This window comes from Balaenoptera borealis, assembly GCF_965194805.1.
Source record: "Balaenoptera borealis genome assembly, chromosome: 9".
Taxonomy (NCBI): domain Eukaryota; kingdom Metazoa; phylum Chordata; class Mammalia; order Artiodactyla; family Balaenopteridae; genus Balaenoptera; species Balaenoptera borealis.
Window position 1 is genome coordinate 117,532,583 of NC_138873.1, and position 14,743 is coordinate 117,547,325.

The following is a 14,743-nucleotide window of genomic DNA, read 5'->3' on the forward strand; positions in this document are numbered from 1 at the left end:
TTTCTGTAAATATTTACTGCTACTTTTGACAGTTATTTTCTTTGCTTGTTTTCTTGAACAAATTTAGGTTTGTATTAGTCTATAATTTATTCTTGGAAATTGTCTAATAAGATCTGGAGGGTTTTAAAAAATTAGTGACTATAATTCAAACAATGTTTTGATGAAATAAAAAAATAGAGATTTATCTTGTTAAGTGGTTTTCAGACAAATTGTACATTAATGGATTGATTAAAAACATTCAATTGTAAAACAAGTAGACTTTGGCTTGATAAAATTGGTTTAACATTAACTGTAGTTCTAAGAAAAATCATCTCAGAAAAACTCTGGCTATACGTTAAAAGGATTTTGATTGATCTCAGAAATACAGTATGTTTTCTTGTTTAATTAAAATTCTTGGGTTAGTGTAAGATGGGGTAACAAGACAACATGACGGCAATTGGCTAAGTTAGAAATGGAGGCGTGGTGCTCTTTTTAAATGATTAAATTTCCCAAGAATAACATCAATATGAAATATATGTGAATAATGAAGGAAAATATACCATTTTTAATATTCTAGTGAATATTTTGGCTTTTAGAGAAATAGTTCTCTATAGAGCTACAACCAACACATTGCTATAGTTCCCTGTTATGATTTATTTTTCTTTACCATTTCCCGCAGAATATTACTCTATATGCTTAGCAACATCAATAAGCCTTCTTTCCTGACCAGCACAATTGTCCCCACTGATTCTGCTCTTTGAAAGGGCTCAAGAAACTGATGCCAGACAGTGACTAAAGGAAGCTATCTTTGGGAAGGAAGCAACCCTACAAACTAGTGGTTAATGTTAATCAAGGGGCTTTTGCATGTAGTACTCTGTTTATACAGCTTCATGTTTTCTGCAAGGCCAAGCCAGTATTCTGTTGCATGAATAAACATCTGAAGTTATGTGCGATATTTTTGCAATTAATATTTTTCCCCAATGAGGAACATTATAATGTTCATTTTTAACAGATCTCACCAGTACAAAAAACAAACAAAAACTATAGGAAGAAGAGGCACTTACTGTAAATTTTCAGAACCCCCTCCTCAGCCAGCACACACACACACACACACACACACTCACACACTCACACGTGTACACAGCTATCACCCAATATGCTTCAACAATTGAAGTCAATTTATCATGTTTTTAGTTATTACTATACTTTTCACAAAATGTTTCTTGATTATTCTAAGCCTTTAAAAATGTAGTAGTCTATAAAGTTTGATGCAACAGTGTCATTTACATGAGCAATATGACAATAAAAAAGACAACTTAATATATAATTAAGGAACTTTAAAAAAATTATGATATTTACCTACAAGGGAACACAATATAGCCATCAAGTATTTTTAAATGCTTAAATCACCATTCCTTATCTGTTATTTTTTAACATGGAATTTCACAGTATGCTGAAAGTTATAAATGTATAAATATATAAGGTCATTTACTATGATTGTATATAAATATATTTCTATTATAGATAAATCCTTGCAAAATATATAACAGAAGTATTAAAAGTAGTTATTTCTGGATTGACTACGAGATGGTTTTTTCTTTCCCCTTTATTCTTTCTAATATGATTGAATTTCGTGTAATTATATTACTTTTATAATAAAAAGAAAACTATTTTTAAAATATGAAAATTAAAATGTTTTAAATGAAATTTGACTCCACAACAAGACCTGAGCAAGCAAAATACAGGAAAAAATGTACTACAGCTCTTAGGACACTGTGAAAACCCCACTGCCTCCTCACCAACATATATTTTTTTAAACTTAAAATGTTTTATTTATATATTCACTTATTAGACATTTTGGAGCATGTCATAAGTGAAAAGCATTTAACAGGTGTTGAAAATACACTGTAAATAAGACCAATTAGTCTCTCTCTTCTTCTTTATGCTTTCTAAAGAATTGGTACTAAACCAGGGGACAGGGGAAGTTAAGTCTCAATGTTCATATTGTTGTTGAGTTTGGTAACTATTGCCTTATATCTAAAAAAAAATTGTGTGTATAGCTTTTTTGTTTTGTTTTGTTTCTTGCACTATTTAATTGGAAGGGTTCACGGTTATCTATCATTGCATTTATTGAAACTAACACAGTTCCAGTCAAGTAGCATTTTCTTAATGCAAAGGTTTGTTGAATGAATAATTTTCAACAGTTTGCTCCAATTCTGACTTCAAAATCTTTAGAATTATTGCACTTCTAATACACATATACTTCTTGTTAAACTTTCCAGAATGACAAAAAAATATTGAGGGAAAATTACATACAATGAAATGCACAAAGTACAATACAACTTAAGAGTAGAATTCAAGGAGTTTTGATAAATAAATAGAAACCACTACTCCAAACAAGATGTAGAATGTTTCCATCACCCCAGAAAGTTCCCTCATGTGACCTTCCGGTCACTCCCATAGGCAATCCCTCTTTTGATTTCTATTACTGTTCTTGAAATTCATATAAATGGAATCATAGAGTTTGTACTCTTTTGTAACCTGATTCTTTCACGCAACATAATATTTTGAAATTTATCCATGTTTATTTTTGTTGAACTACTATTCATTCTTTTCTACTGTTGAATAATATTCCATTATATGACTATACTACTGTTTATTCTCTTGTGGATGGGCATTGGCTTGTTTTAAGTTCTGGACACTTACAAATAAAGCTGCTGTGAATATTCTTGTACAAGTTTTATTTTAATATATTTTTATCTTGGGTAAATATCTGGTAAATAGTTTCCTGGGGAGGTGTATGTTCAACTTTTTAAGAAAATGCCAAACTGTTTTCAAAAGTTGTACACTTTTACCTTCACATCTGTCATGTGCAAAGAGTTTTAATTTCTCCACATCCTTGACCACACTTGGTGATGTCAGTCTTTTTCATTTTAGTCTTTCTGTGGGTAGGAAATGTTCTTATAATGTGGTTTTAATTTTAATTTCACTGATGAATGAATATGAACTTTTGCTTTTTGATCTTTTGCATATGTTATTTTATTAAATGTCTGTTCAAATCCTTTGCCCCTTTAAAAAATGAAGTTTTTTTCTTTTTGGTATTGATTTGTAGGAGATCATTCTATATTCCAGATAAAAGTTCTTTGTCAGATATACACATTGTAAATATTTCCTCCTAGTCTGTGACTTGCCTTTTCATCTTTTTAATGGTGACTTTTGATTAGCAGAAGTTTAAAATTGTGATGAACTCTAATTCATCTGAATATATTTTCAACTGATGCCGTAACTAATTGCCAAAAACTTAGCAACTTTAAAAACAAAAATCTACAATCTTAAAGTTCTGTAAATCTAATATGGGTCTCACAGAGCTAAAACCAAGAGATCAGCAGAATCCATTCCTTGCTGGAGGCTCTATGGGTGGGATCTGTTCCTTGTTCATTTGGTTTGTTGGCAGAATTCAGTTCATTGCAGTTGTAGGACTGAGATTCTGGTTTTCCTGCTAGCTCCTTACCAAAGGTTGTTCCCAGATTCGAGAAGTTTCCTGCAGTCTTTAGCTCATGTCTCCTTCCTCCATCTTCAGAGCCAGGAATGATGGATGGTCCCTTTCACACTCTGAATCTCTCTTCCTCCTTCTGTATCACTCCTCTCTGACCCAGCTGGGAAATTTTCTTTACTTTTAAGGACTAATGTGGTTAGATGGGGTCTACCAGATAGCCTCCTTATTCAAAGTCCATACCCTTTATCACATCTGCAAAGTACCTTTTCACACGTAACATATTTACAGATTCTGGTGACTAAAGCATAGATATTTCTCAGGACCATTATTATGGCTACCAAATCAATTTTGTTTTTTTGTGATTAGTGCCCTTTGGTTCCAAGAACTTCTTGCTCTCTCCTATCACAAATATATTTTTAAATTTTTTTCTATAATTTTTGTAGTTTTAGCATTTATGTTTAAGTTTATGATCCATCCCAAATTAATTTTTGTGTGTGATGAGAGGTAAGAGTTAAGATTCATTTCCCACACATTTATCCATTTGTCACAGCATCATTTGTTGACAAGATTTTCCCATTCAATAGATTTTGGTGTCTTTCTTAAAAGTTGATTGACTATATATGTATAGGTTTATTTCTGGACTGGATATTCAGGATATGCAGAATCACAATAAATTTGGAGTCATTGATTTTCCACTTACAGGACTTTTCTTCTCTGTTTGTGCCTAAAATGTCTACTCTGTCCTGCATTGGTATCTGTGACAAAAACCAGATTTAGATTTCCTCATATTAATTTAGCTTTTCCTTTGAATATTTCGATATTCTCCTAAATATAAAATATTGTATGTGTGTGATAATTGTGCCATATCATTGACTTAATGTTAAATTGTTTTTTTAAAAGATGTTTTCTTAAAAATATATGTTGTTACAACAAACAATACTGCAAATAAAAAAAAAAAATCAACTTCCCCCAACTCTTTAAAAGGAAAGCACATTAAACTTTGCATTCTTGAGTTGTGGAGTTACATTTGCTTAGATGTAATATTAAGAGCACTTTTTTTTTTAACATCTTAAAGTATAATTGCTTCACGATGTTGTATTAGTTTCTGCTCTATAACAAAGTGAATCAGTTATACATATACATATATCCCCATATCCCCTTCCTCTTGTGACTCACTCCCACCCCTCTAGGTGGTCACAAAACACCAAGCTGCTCTCCCTGTGCTATGCAGCTGCTTCCCACTGGCTATCTTTTTTACATTTTGTAGTGTATATATGTCCATGCTACTCTTTCACTTCATCCCAGCTTATCCTTCTCCCTCCCCGTGTCCTCAAGTCCATTCTCTACCTCTGCATCTTTTTCCTGTCCTTCTCCTAGGTTCATCAGAACCATTTTTCTTTTTTTTAGATTCCATATATATGTGTTAGCATACGGTATTTGTTTTTCTCTCTCTGACTTACTTCACTCTATATGACAGACTCTAGGTTCACCCACCTCACTACAAATACCTCCATTTCATTTCTTTTTATGGCTGAGTAATATTCCATTGCATATATGTGCCACATCTTCTTTATCCATTCATCTGTCCATGAACACTTAGGTTGCTTCCATATCCTGGCTATTGCAAATAGTGCTGCAATGAACATTGTGGTACATGTCTCTTTTTGAATTATGGTTTTCTCAGGGTATATGCCCAGTAGTGGGATTGTTGGGTCATATGGTAATTCTATTTTTAGTTTTTTAAGGAACCTCCATACTGTCCTCCATGGTGGCTGTATCAATTTACATTCCCACCAACAGTGCAAGAGGGTTCCCTTTTCTCCACACCCTCTCCAGCATTTACTGTTTCTAGATTTTTTAATGATGGCCTTTCTGACCGGTGTGAGGTGATACCTCATTGTGGTTCTGATTTGCATTTCTCTAATGATTAGTGTTGTTGAGCATCCTTTCATGTGTTTGCTGGCAATCTGTATATCTTCTTTAGAGAAGTGTCGATTAAGGTACTCTGCCCATTTTTGGATTGGGTGGTTTGTTTTTTTGATATTGAGCTGCATGAGCTGCTTATAAATTTTGGAGATTAATCCTTCATCAGTTGCTTCCTTTGCAAATATTTTCTCCCATTCTGAGGGTTGTCTTTTGTTCTTGTTTATGGTTTCCTTTGCTGTGCAAAAGCTTTTAAGTTTCTTTAGGTCCCACTTGTTTATTTTTGTTTTTCTTTCCATTTCTCTAGGAGCTGGGTCAAAAAGGATCTTGCTGTGATTTATGTCATAGAGTGTTCTGCCTATGTTTTCCTCTAAGAGATTTATAGTGTCTGGCTTTATATTTAGGTCTTTAATCCGTTTTGATTTATTTTTGTGTATGGTGTTAGGAAGTGTTCTAGTTTGATTCTTTTACATGTAGCTGTCCAGTTTTCCCAGCACCACTTATTTTTTAATTTAATTTAATTTTTTAACATCTTTAGTGGAGTATAATTGCTTTACAATGGTGTGTTAGTTTCTGCTGTATACAAAGTGAATCAGCTATACATATTAGCACCATTTATTGAAGAGGCTGTCTTTTCTCTATTATGTACTCTTGCCTCCTTTGTCAAAGATAAGGTGACCATATGTGCATGGGTTTATCTCTGGGCTTTCTATCCTGTTCCATTGGTCTATATTTCTGTTTTTGTGCCAGTACCAAACTGGCTTGATTACTGTAGCTCTGTAGTGTAGTCTGAGGTCAGGGACCCTGATGCTTCCAGCTCCGTTTTTCTTTCTCAAGATTGCTTTGGCTATTTGGAGTCTTTAATGTTTCCATACAAATTGTGAAATTTTTTGTTCTATGTCTGTGAAAAATGCCATTGGTAGGTTGATAGGGATTGCAATGAATCTGTAGATTGTTTCGGGTAATATAGTCATTTTCACAATGTTGATTCTTCCAATCCAAGAACATGGTATATCTCTCCATCTTTCTTTTACTTCCTTAGGAACGTTTATTCCTATGTATTTTATTCTTTTGTTGTAATGGTAAATGGGAGTGTTTCCTTAATTTTTCTTTCAGAATTTTCATCGTTAGTGTATAGGAATGCAAGAGACTTCTGTGCATTAATTTTGTATCCTGCTACTTTACCAAATTCATTGATTAGCTCTAGTAGTTTTCTGGTAGCATCTTTAGGATTCTCTATGTATAGTATCATGTCAGCTGCGAACAGTGATGACGAATCCTTTCATTCCTGGGATAAACCCCACTTGATCATGGTGTATGATCCTTTTAATGTGCTGTTGCATTCTGTTGCTAGTATTTTGTTGAGGATTTTTGCATCTATGTTCATCAGTGATATTGGCCTGTAGTTTTCTTTTTTTGTGGCATCTTTGTCTGGTTTTGGTATTAGGGTGATGGTGGCCTTGTAGAATGAGTTTGGGAGTGTTCCTCCCTCAGCTATATTTTGGAAGAGTTTGAGAAGGATGGGTGTTAGCTCTTCTCTAAATGTTTAATAGAATTCACCTGTGATGACATCTGGTCCTGGGCTTTTGTTTGTTGGATGATTTTTAATCACGGTTTCAATTTCAGTGCTTGTGATTTGTCTGTTTATATTTTCTATTTCTTCCTGGTTCAGTTTTTGAAGGCTGTACTTTTCTAATAATTTGTTCATTTCTTCCAGGTTGTCCATTTTATTGGCATATAGTTGCTTGTATTAGTCTCTCATAATCCTTTGTATTTCTGCAGTGTCAATTTTTACCTCTCCTTTTTCATTTCACTCTATTGATTTGAGTCTTCTTCCTTTTTTTTTCTTGAGTCTGGCTAATGGTTTATCAATTTTGTTTATCTTCTCAAAGAACCAGCTTTTAGTTTTATTGATCTTTGCCACTGTTTCCTTCATTTCTTTTTCATTTATTTCTGATCTGATCTTTATGATTTCTTTCCTTCTGCTAACTTTGGGGGTTTTTTGTTCTTCTTTCTCTATTTCCTTTAGGTGTAAGATTAGGTTGTTTATTTGAGATTTTTCTTGTTTTTTGAGGTAGCATTGTATTGCTAAAAACTTCCCTCTTAGAACTGCTTTTGCTGCATCCCATAGGCTTTGGATCATTGTGTTTTCATTGTCATATGTTTCTAGGTATTTTTTGATTTCTCCTTTGATTTCTTCAGTGATTTCTTGGTTATTTACTAGCGTATTGTTTAGCCTCCATATGTTTGTATTTAGTTTTTTCCTGTAATGATATGTAGTCTTATAGCATTGTGGTCAGAAAAGATACTTGATATGATTTCAATTTTCTTAAATTTACCAAGGCTTGATTTGTGATCCAAGATATGATCTATCCTGGAGAATGTTCCATGAGCACTTGAGAAGAAAGTGTTTTCTGTTGTTTTTGGATGGAATTTCCTATAAATATCAATTAAGTCTATCTGGTCTAATGTGTAATTTAAAGCTTGTGTTTCCTTATTTATTTTCATTTTGGTTGATCTGTCCATTGGTGAAAGTAGGGTGTTAAAGTCCCCTACTATTATTGTGTTATTGTCGATTTCCTCTTTCAGAGCTGTTAGCATTTGCCTTATGTATTGTGGTGCTCTTATGTTGGGTGCATAAATATTTACAATTGTTATATCTTCTTCTTGGATTGATCCCTTGATCTTTATGTAGTGTCCTTTTTTGTCTCTTGTAATAGTCTTTTATAGTTTATTTCGTCTGATATGAGAATTGCTACTCCTGCTTTCTTTTGTTTTCCATTTGCATGGAGTATGTTTTTCCATCCCCTCACTTTCAGTCTGTATGTGTCCCTAGATCTGAAGTGGTTCTCTTGTAGACAGCATATATATGGGTCTTGTTTTGGTATCCATTCAGCCAGTCTATGTCCTTTGGTTGGAGCATTTAATCCATTTACATTTAAAGTAAGTATTGATATGTATGTTCCTATTACCATTTTCTTAATTTTTTTGGTTTGTTACTGTAGTTCTTTTCCTTCTCTTGTGTTTTCTGCCTAGAGAAATTCCTTTAGCATTTGTTGTAAAGCTGTTTTGGTGGTGCTGAATATCTTAGCTTTTGCTTGTCTGTAAAGGTTTAAATTTCACCGTCAAATCTGAATGAGATCTCTGTTGGGTAGAGTAATCTTGGTGGTATGTTTTTCGCTTTCATCACTTTAAATATGCCCTGCCACTCCCCTGTGGCTTGCAGAGTTTTTGCTGAAAGATCAGCTGTTAACCTTATGGGATTTCCCTTCTATGTTATTTGTTGCTTTTCCCTTGTTGCTTTTAATATTTTTTCTTTGTATTTAATTTTTGATATTTTGATTAGTATGTGTCTTGGCATGTTTGTCCTTGGATTTATCCTGTATGGGACTCTCTGTGCTCTCTGGACCTGACTATTTCCTTTCCTGTATTAGGGAAGTTTTCAACTCTATTCTCTTCAAATATTTTCTCAGACACTTTCTTTTTCTCTTCTTCCTCTGGGACCCCTATAATTTGAATGTTGGTGCATTTAATGTTGTCCCAGAGGTCTCTGAGACTGTCCTCAATTCTTTTCATTCTTTTTTCTTTATTCTGCTCTGTGATAGTTTTTCCACTATGTTATCTTCCAGGTCACTTATCCATTCTTCTGCCTCAGTTATTCTGTTATTGATTCCTTCTAGAGAATTTTTAATTTCATTTATTGTGTTGTTCATCATGGTTTGTTTGCTCTTTTATTTTTCTAAGTCCTCATTAAATGTTTCTTTTATTTTCTTCCTTCTATTTCCAAAATTTTGGATCATCTTTACTATCATTACTTTGAATTCTTTTACAGGTAAGCTGCTTATTTCCTCTTCATTTGTTTGGTCTGGTGGTTTTTTACCTTGCTCCTTCATCTTCTTCATATTTCTTTTTTTTCTCATTTTGTTTAACTTACTGTGTTTGGGGTGTCCTTTTTGCAAGCTGCAGGTTCGTATTTCCTGTTAGTTTTGGTGTCTGCCTCCAGTGGGTGGGGTTGGTTCAGTGGCTTGTTTGGGCTTCCTGGTGGAGGGAACTCGTGCCTGTGTTTGGGTGGGTGGGGCTGTATCTTGTCCTTCTGGTGGGCAGGGCCGTGTCCAGTGGTGTGTTTTGGAGTGTCTGTGAACTTAGTATGACTTTAGGCTGCCTCTCTGCTAATGGGTGGTGTTTTGTTCCTGTCTTGCTAGTTGTTTGGCATGGGGTATCTAGCATTGGAACTTGCTGGCCGTTGGGTGGAGCTGAGTCTTAGTGTTGAGATGAAGATCTCTGGGAGAGCTCTTGTCAATTGATATTATGTGGGGCCGGGGGGTTTCTTGTGATCCAATATCCTCGAGTCAGCCCTACCCCCTCGGAGGCTCAGTCCCGACACCCAGCTGGAGAACCAAGACCCTGCCAGCCACAGGGCTCAGAAGAAAAGGAAGAAAAAACAAACAAGAAAGAATAACATAAAAAAAAAAAACCCAAAAAACAAAAACAAAAAAAACCGAACAGACAGAACCCTAGGACAAATGGTAAAAGCAAACCTATACAGACAAAATCACAAAAAGAAGCATACACATACACACTCACAAAAAGAGGAAAAGGAGAAAAAATATATATATATTTTAAGAATGGAAGAGAACAACAAAACCAATAAACAAATCCACGAGTGATAATAAACACTAAATACTAAACTAAGATAAACATAAAACCAGAAACAAATTAGATGCAGAAAGCAAACCTCAAGTCTACATTTGCTCCCAAAATCCACCGCCTCAATTTTGGGAGCATTCATTGTCTATTCAGGTATTCCACAGATGCAGGGTTTATCAAGTAGATTGTGGGGATTTAATCTGCTGCTCCCATAGCTGCACAGAGAAATTTCCCTTTCTCTTCTTTTTTCACACAGCTCCTTGGGTTCAGCTTCTGTTTTGGCCCTGCCTCTGTGTGTAGGCTGCCCTCAGGAGTCTGTTACCTGACCAGACAGAAGGAGGTGAATGCAACAGCTGATTAGGACTCTCTTGCTCACTCAGGCCAGGGGGGAGAGAGGGGTACAGTAGTCATAATTGGAATGTGGGGTGAGTCTGAGGTGGCAGAGGCTGGCTTGATATTGCAACAGCCTGAGGCACACCATGTGTTTCCCTGGGGAACTTGTCCCTGGATCCTGGGACCCTGGCAGTGGTGTGGTGCACATGCTCCTGGGGGCTGTGGATGGTGACCTGCACTTGCACACAGGATTCTTGGTGACAGCAGCAGCAGCATTAGGGTTCCATGCCCATCTCTGGGGTCCGAGATGATAGCTGCGGCTTGCACCTATCTCTGGTGGTTGCTTAGGCATTTCTCTGCCTCTTGTGGGCACAGTGGGAAGGAATCTCCTCTCCTCCTGCACCCTGAAACAAAGGTCTCATGCCTCTCTGGCAGGTCCAGAATTTTCACAGACTCCCTCCCAGCTAGCTGTGGCGCACTAGCCCCCTTCAGGCTGTGTTCATGCAGCCGACCCCAGACCTCTCCCTGGGATCTGACCTCCGAAGCCCGAGCCTCAGCTCCCAGCCCACAACTGCCCTGGCAGGTGAGCAGACAAGCCTCTCAGGCTGGTGAGTGCTGGTTGGCACTGATCCTCTGTGTGGGAATCTCTCCGCTTTGCCCTCTGCACCCCTGTTGCTGTGCTCTCCTCTGTGGCCCCAAAGCTTCTCCCCACCCACCCCATTCCCACCAGTGAAGGGACTCCCTAGTGTGTGGAAACTTTTCTTCCTTCGCAGCTCCCTCCCAGAGGTGTGGGTCCCATCCCTATTCTTTTGTCTCTGTTTTTTCTTTTTTCTTTTGCCCTACCCAGGTATGTGGGGATTTTCTTGCCTTTTGGGAAATCTGAGGTCTTCTGCCAGCATTCAGTAGGTGTCCTGTAGGAGTTGTTCCACATATAGATGTATTTTTGATGTATTTATGGGGAGGAAGGTGATCTCCATGTCTTACTTCTCCACCATCTTGAAGGTCTCCCTAGCACTTCTTTTTAAGTGTGTGTTCTGGCCAAGTAGGGGAAGATTGTCTTAGGGACAACCTCTGTGTGTGTGTGCGCACACACACACACACACACACACACACACACACACACAGAGAGCATGGCTTTGCTCTGAAATCCTTTTGCCCACAAAAGGATTAGGTCAGATTTCCTGAAAGAAAAGGAGGTTTGATGCTATTGTTTCAAGAGGAAAGAGGGATTGACTCATTGCTGGAAGATAACACCCTCAAGATTGAGAGAGAAAGACTGAGTTTTCTGGTATCTTAGAAAGCAGAGATTCTGCCCTATTCACACAGATTATCATGGATAGCACTGCTATGGTGTATTATTTCAGGGGTTCTATTTACATAAAATATAGAGTAAAAGTACCCTCTGTAGTTTTGTGACTCAGTGTACCTGGCATATGGAGTTGGCAAGACCTAGTAAGAAGATGGTTCCAGAAATGTCTGTACAATTTGCTACTGAAACCATGGCCTTCACAGAAATGGTGAAGGTTGAAAGGCTAACTTGTGGTCAGGTGATTATAGATCACCTACATAGCCTGTCCAAACAGCATTGTCACATACAGCAATAGTGTCATTATTTAGCAAAAATACTGATAACAGTCAGTATGTTTCAATTGCAGAAGGCTCTTTCTCCTTATTTTCCTGTAAGTTTTAAGGTATTTGGTACTGGAGAATGAACCAAGGAAGGGGGAAGGAGCCATGCTAAGCAAATGATATAGAACTTGCTGCTTGCACAGGAAACGAGAACTAGAATTAAACATTTAATTAATAAAAAAGATTTTAACATCAAATTTATATGTATTTATAGCATATGATTCATATTGTATGTGGTTTTTAATTTTGCCTTTGTCCTTAGTTTTATATTGTTAGTTTTTTTTTCCTGTTCATTAAAGTTACTTTAAACTGTGATCTAAAATTCTAAAGCATATTACATAATATGGATGTACCATATTTATTTAATCATCTCCTATTAAAATTTAATAGTTATCAATTTATCTCTAAGAAATGACATTTAAAATGATTCTCCCATCCATCAGTGTTTGGCTGTGGTGATTATTATTACATCTTTTAGAGTTGAGTTCATCTAGTTAAAAACTTTCACCTATTGGTGAAAATGGCAATGGTTGCTTTTCCTTAAATTATTTTTTAAGAAAATTTTTAGAAAACTTTTTTTCCTAGAAAACTGTTTCTATCTGTTAAAATCATTGGGATCATTTTGCATAATTTTATCCAAATACTTAGTAAAAATCTCAACTCAAATGAGAGCTCATTCAGATACTTGGAGAATACCAACAGCTACACCAGGTTTATTGACAGCAACCCACTCCCAACTACTTTATAAAAATTGTTTTGGCTCAAAAACCTGGGAATCTGGAAGATTTATTCTCATTTTAGATCATTTTATTAATTCAAATTCTATGAGTGATTTATAATTCTGTTAATTCAGTCCATTAAGCACAAATAAATTTTTCTAAAGTGTATTTTCATATTATCCTGCCTATCTTTCTGAAGTAGTCTATAGCAGCTTTTGAAATCAAAAGATGATGATTTTATGTTTCATCTCTAGGGTGTTCCAAGTACATTTTGACTGTGGCCTTAGCCTGGGCTGCAGTTTCCTGAATTTGTTGTTGTTGTTGTTCTGTAAATTCATATTAAATATAACCCATTAACGTTTAAGTATGCTTTTTTTAGTGTCAAGGCCAGACAGCCTAAATTATCTTGAATGAAATTGAAATATGACAATCAAAATTAACTGGAAAAAATGTAAAATTTACCTAAAATCTCTTAAATAATGTTAAAAAGTGTTCTATTCAAAACACACATTGAATCTTCTTGAAAACCACTTTATTTTGCCTGTTCTCTCTCTAATGACAGCTAGCTCTAAAAGATTTCTCCACCTCTGGTCTATCTCTTCTTAAATTGTCTTAAACTTAAATGCTCCAGCTGTGTATCAGTTATCTGTCATTATAATGATGTTGCAAAGCAACAACCGCGAAAACTTAGACATATAAACAATAAATATTTTTAGCTCGCAAAACTGAAGGCTCTATCGATTTGGACTGGGCTTGCACAACATACATGGTTGGCTATGGGTCAGCTAAGCAGCTCTGCTGAACTTGGCCAACCTTGTTCACAAGCTGAAATCATCTGCTTATTGATGGATATGGAGTGATCTTGACTGGGATGGCTGAGAGCACTTGGGTTGGTTACACATGTCTCATCCTTTAGAAGTTTCATCCAGGCATGTTCTTTTCATGGTGATGGCAGAGGGCAAGAACCATCAAGCCCGTTGCACACGCTCTGCTTTTCAAGTCTCTGCTTTCACTACCTATGCTAACTTCTCGTTGGCCAAAACATGTCACGTGGTAGAACCAAAAGTCAGAGCAGAAGCTACAGTTAAATGCAATGAGCCTCAATACAATGTAAGTAGTAGAGAAGAATTGGGGCCGTTAATACAATCTACGAAAGTTACTTTTTTTCTCATTGTTTCTGTGTATGTGTATGTGTGTGTGTGTGTGTGTGTTTTCTTTACCTATTTGCAATCCTCTCAAGTTCCAATACAACTTTAGTTAGCCTCTTAGGCTACCTCATTTTTGCCCTCCAAGCCTACATTGGTTTGCATAATTAACTGCAGAATTAACATTTCTGTGGGTGTATGAATTAAAAACATAATTAGAAGGGACAACAAATAAACTTATTTTGTTTGGGGAGAGAGAATGAGGTTATGAATTTTTCCTATGTTAATATTTTCATCTTGTCACCAAAAACAATGTTGGAAAAGAATATATCCTCATAACATATTCTTCTGCTGCAGAAGCTACCCCCAGAGAAAACCTTAGACTTTGCTCTTAGCTATTAGACATTCATTACTCCTTGACAAGTTCATCTGAATTCAATATTACTCAAAATCAGATATCCCACTAGAGCAATATTATGGCCCAGATGGTCAAATTGGAACATCTACTCTTCCATTTTTTCCAGACTGAAATAATTTATCCTATACTTAACAGTGAATATCTGTGAAGTGCAAACTAGTATGTATTTTATCTGGTGTTTTAATAGATCCAGAGTTTTCCTCACGGTACTTCAGTGGTCCATGACTTTGTAAAACTGGCATGTGGGGGATAAGACAAGTCAAATCCTCAATTTTTACAACTAAATATCATTTTTCCCAGGACCATCTGATAACTCAAACTATGAATCACAAACTATGGGTTATAAAATCTGAGAGAAATGGTTTTGTTTCCTGCCTCTACCTCTTATTAATTTCCTTCATGTTCTTTTTAATTTTAATTCATACTATTATTCCTCAATTTCTTATGGAGGCAG

General features: G+C 35.9%; 1 long non-coding RNA gene across 1 annotated transcript in view; it reads left to right on the plus strand.

The window, feature by feature from the left end:
* LOC309634712 overlaps positions 1–13,909 on the plus strand; it is a 125,553-nt gene extending 111,644 nt beyond the window's left edge. The window contains exon 5 of the long non-coding RNA XR_014248322.1: positions 659–13,909. This is a non-coding gene — a long non-coding RNA (uncharacterized lncRNA). The remainder of the gene's footprint in view (positions 1–658) is intronic.
* The last annotated feature ends 834 nt before the right edge of the window (positions 13,910–14,743 follow it).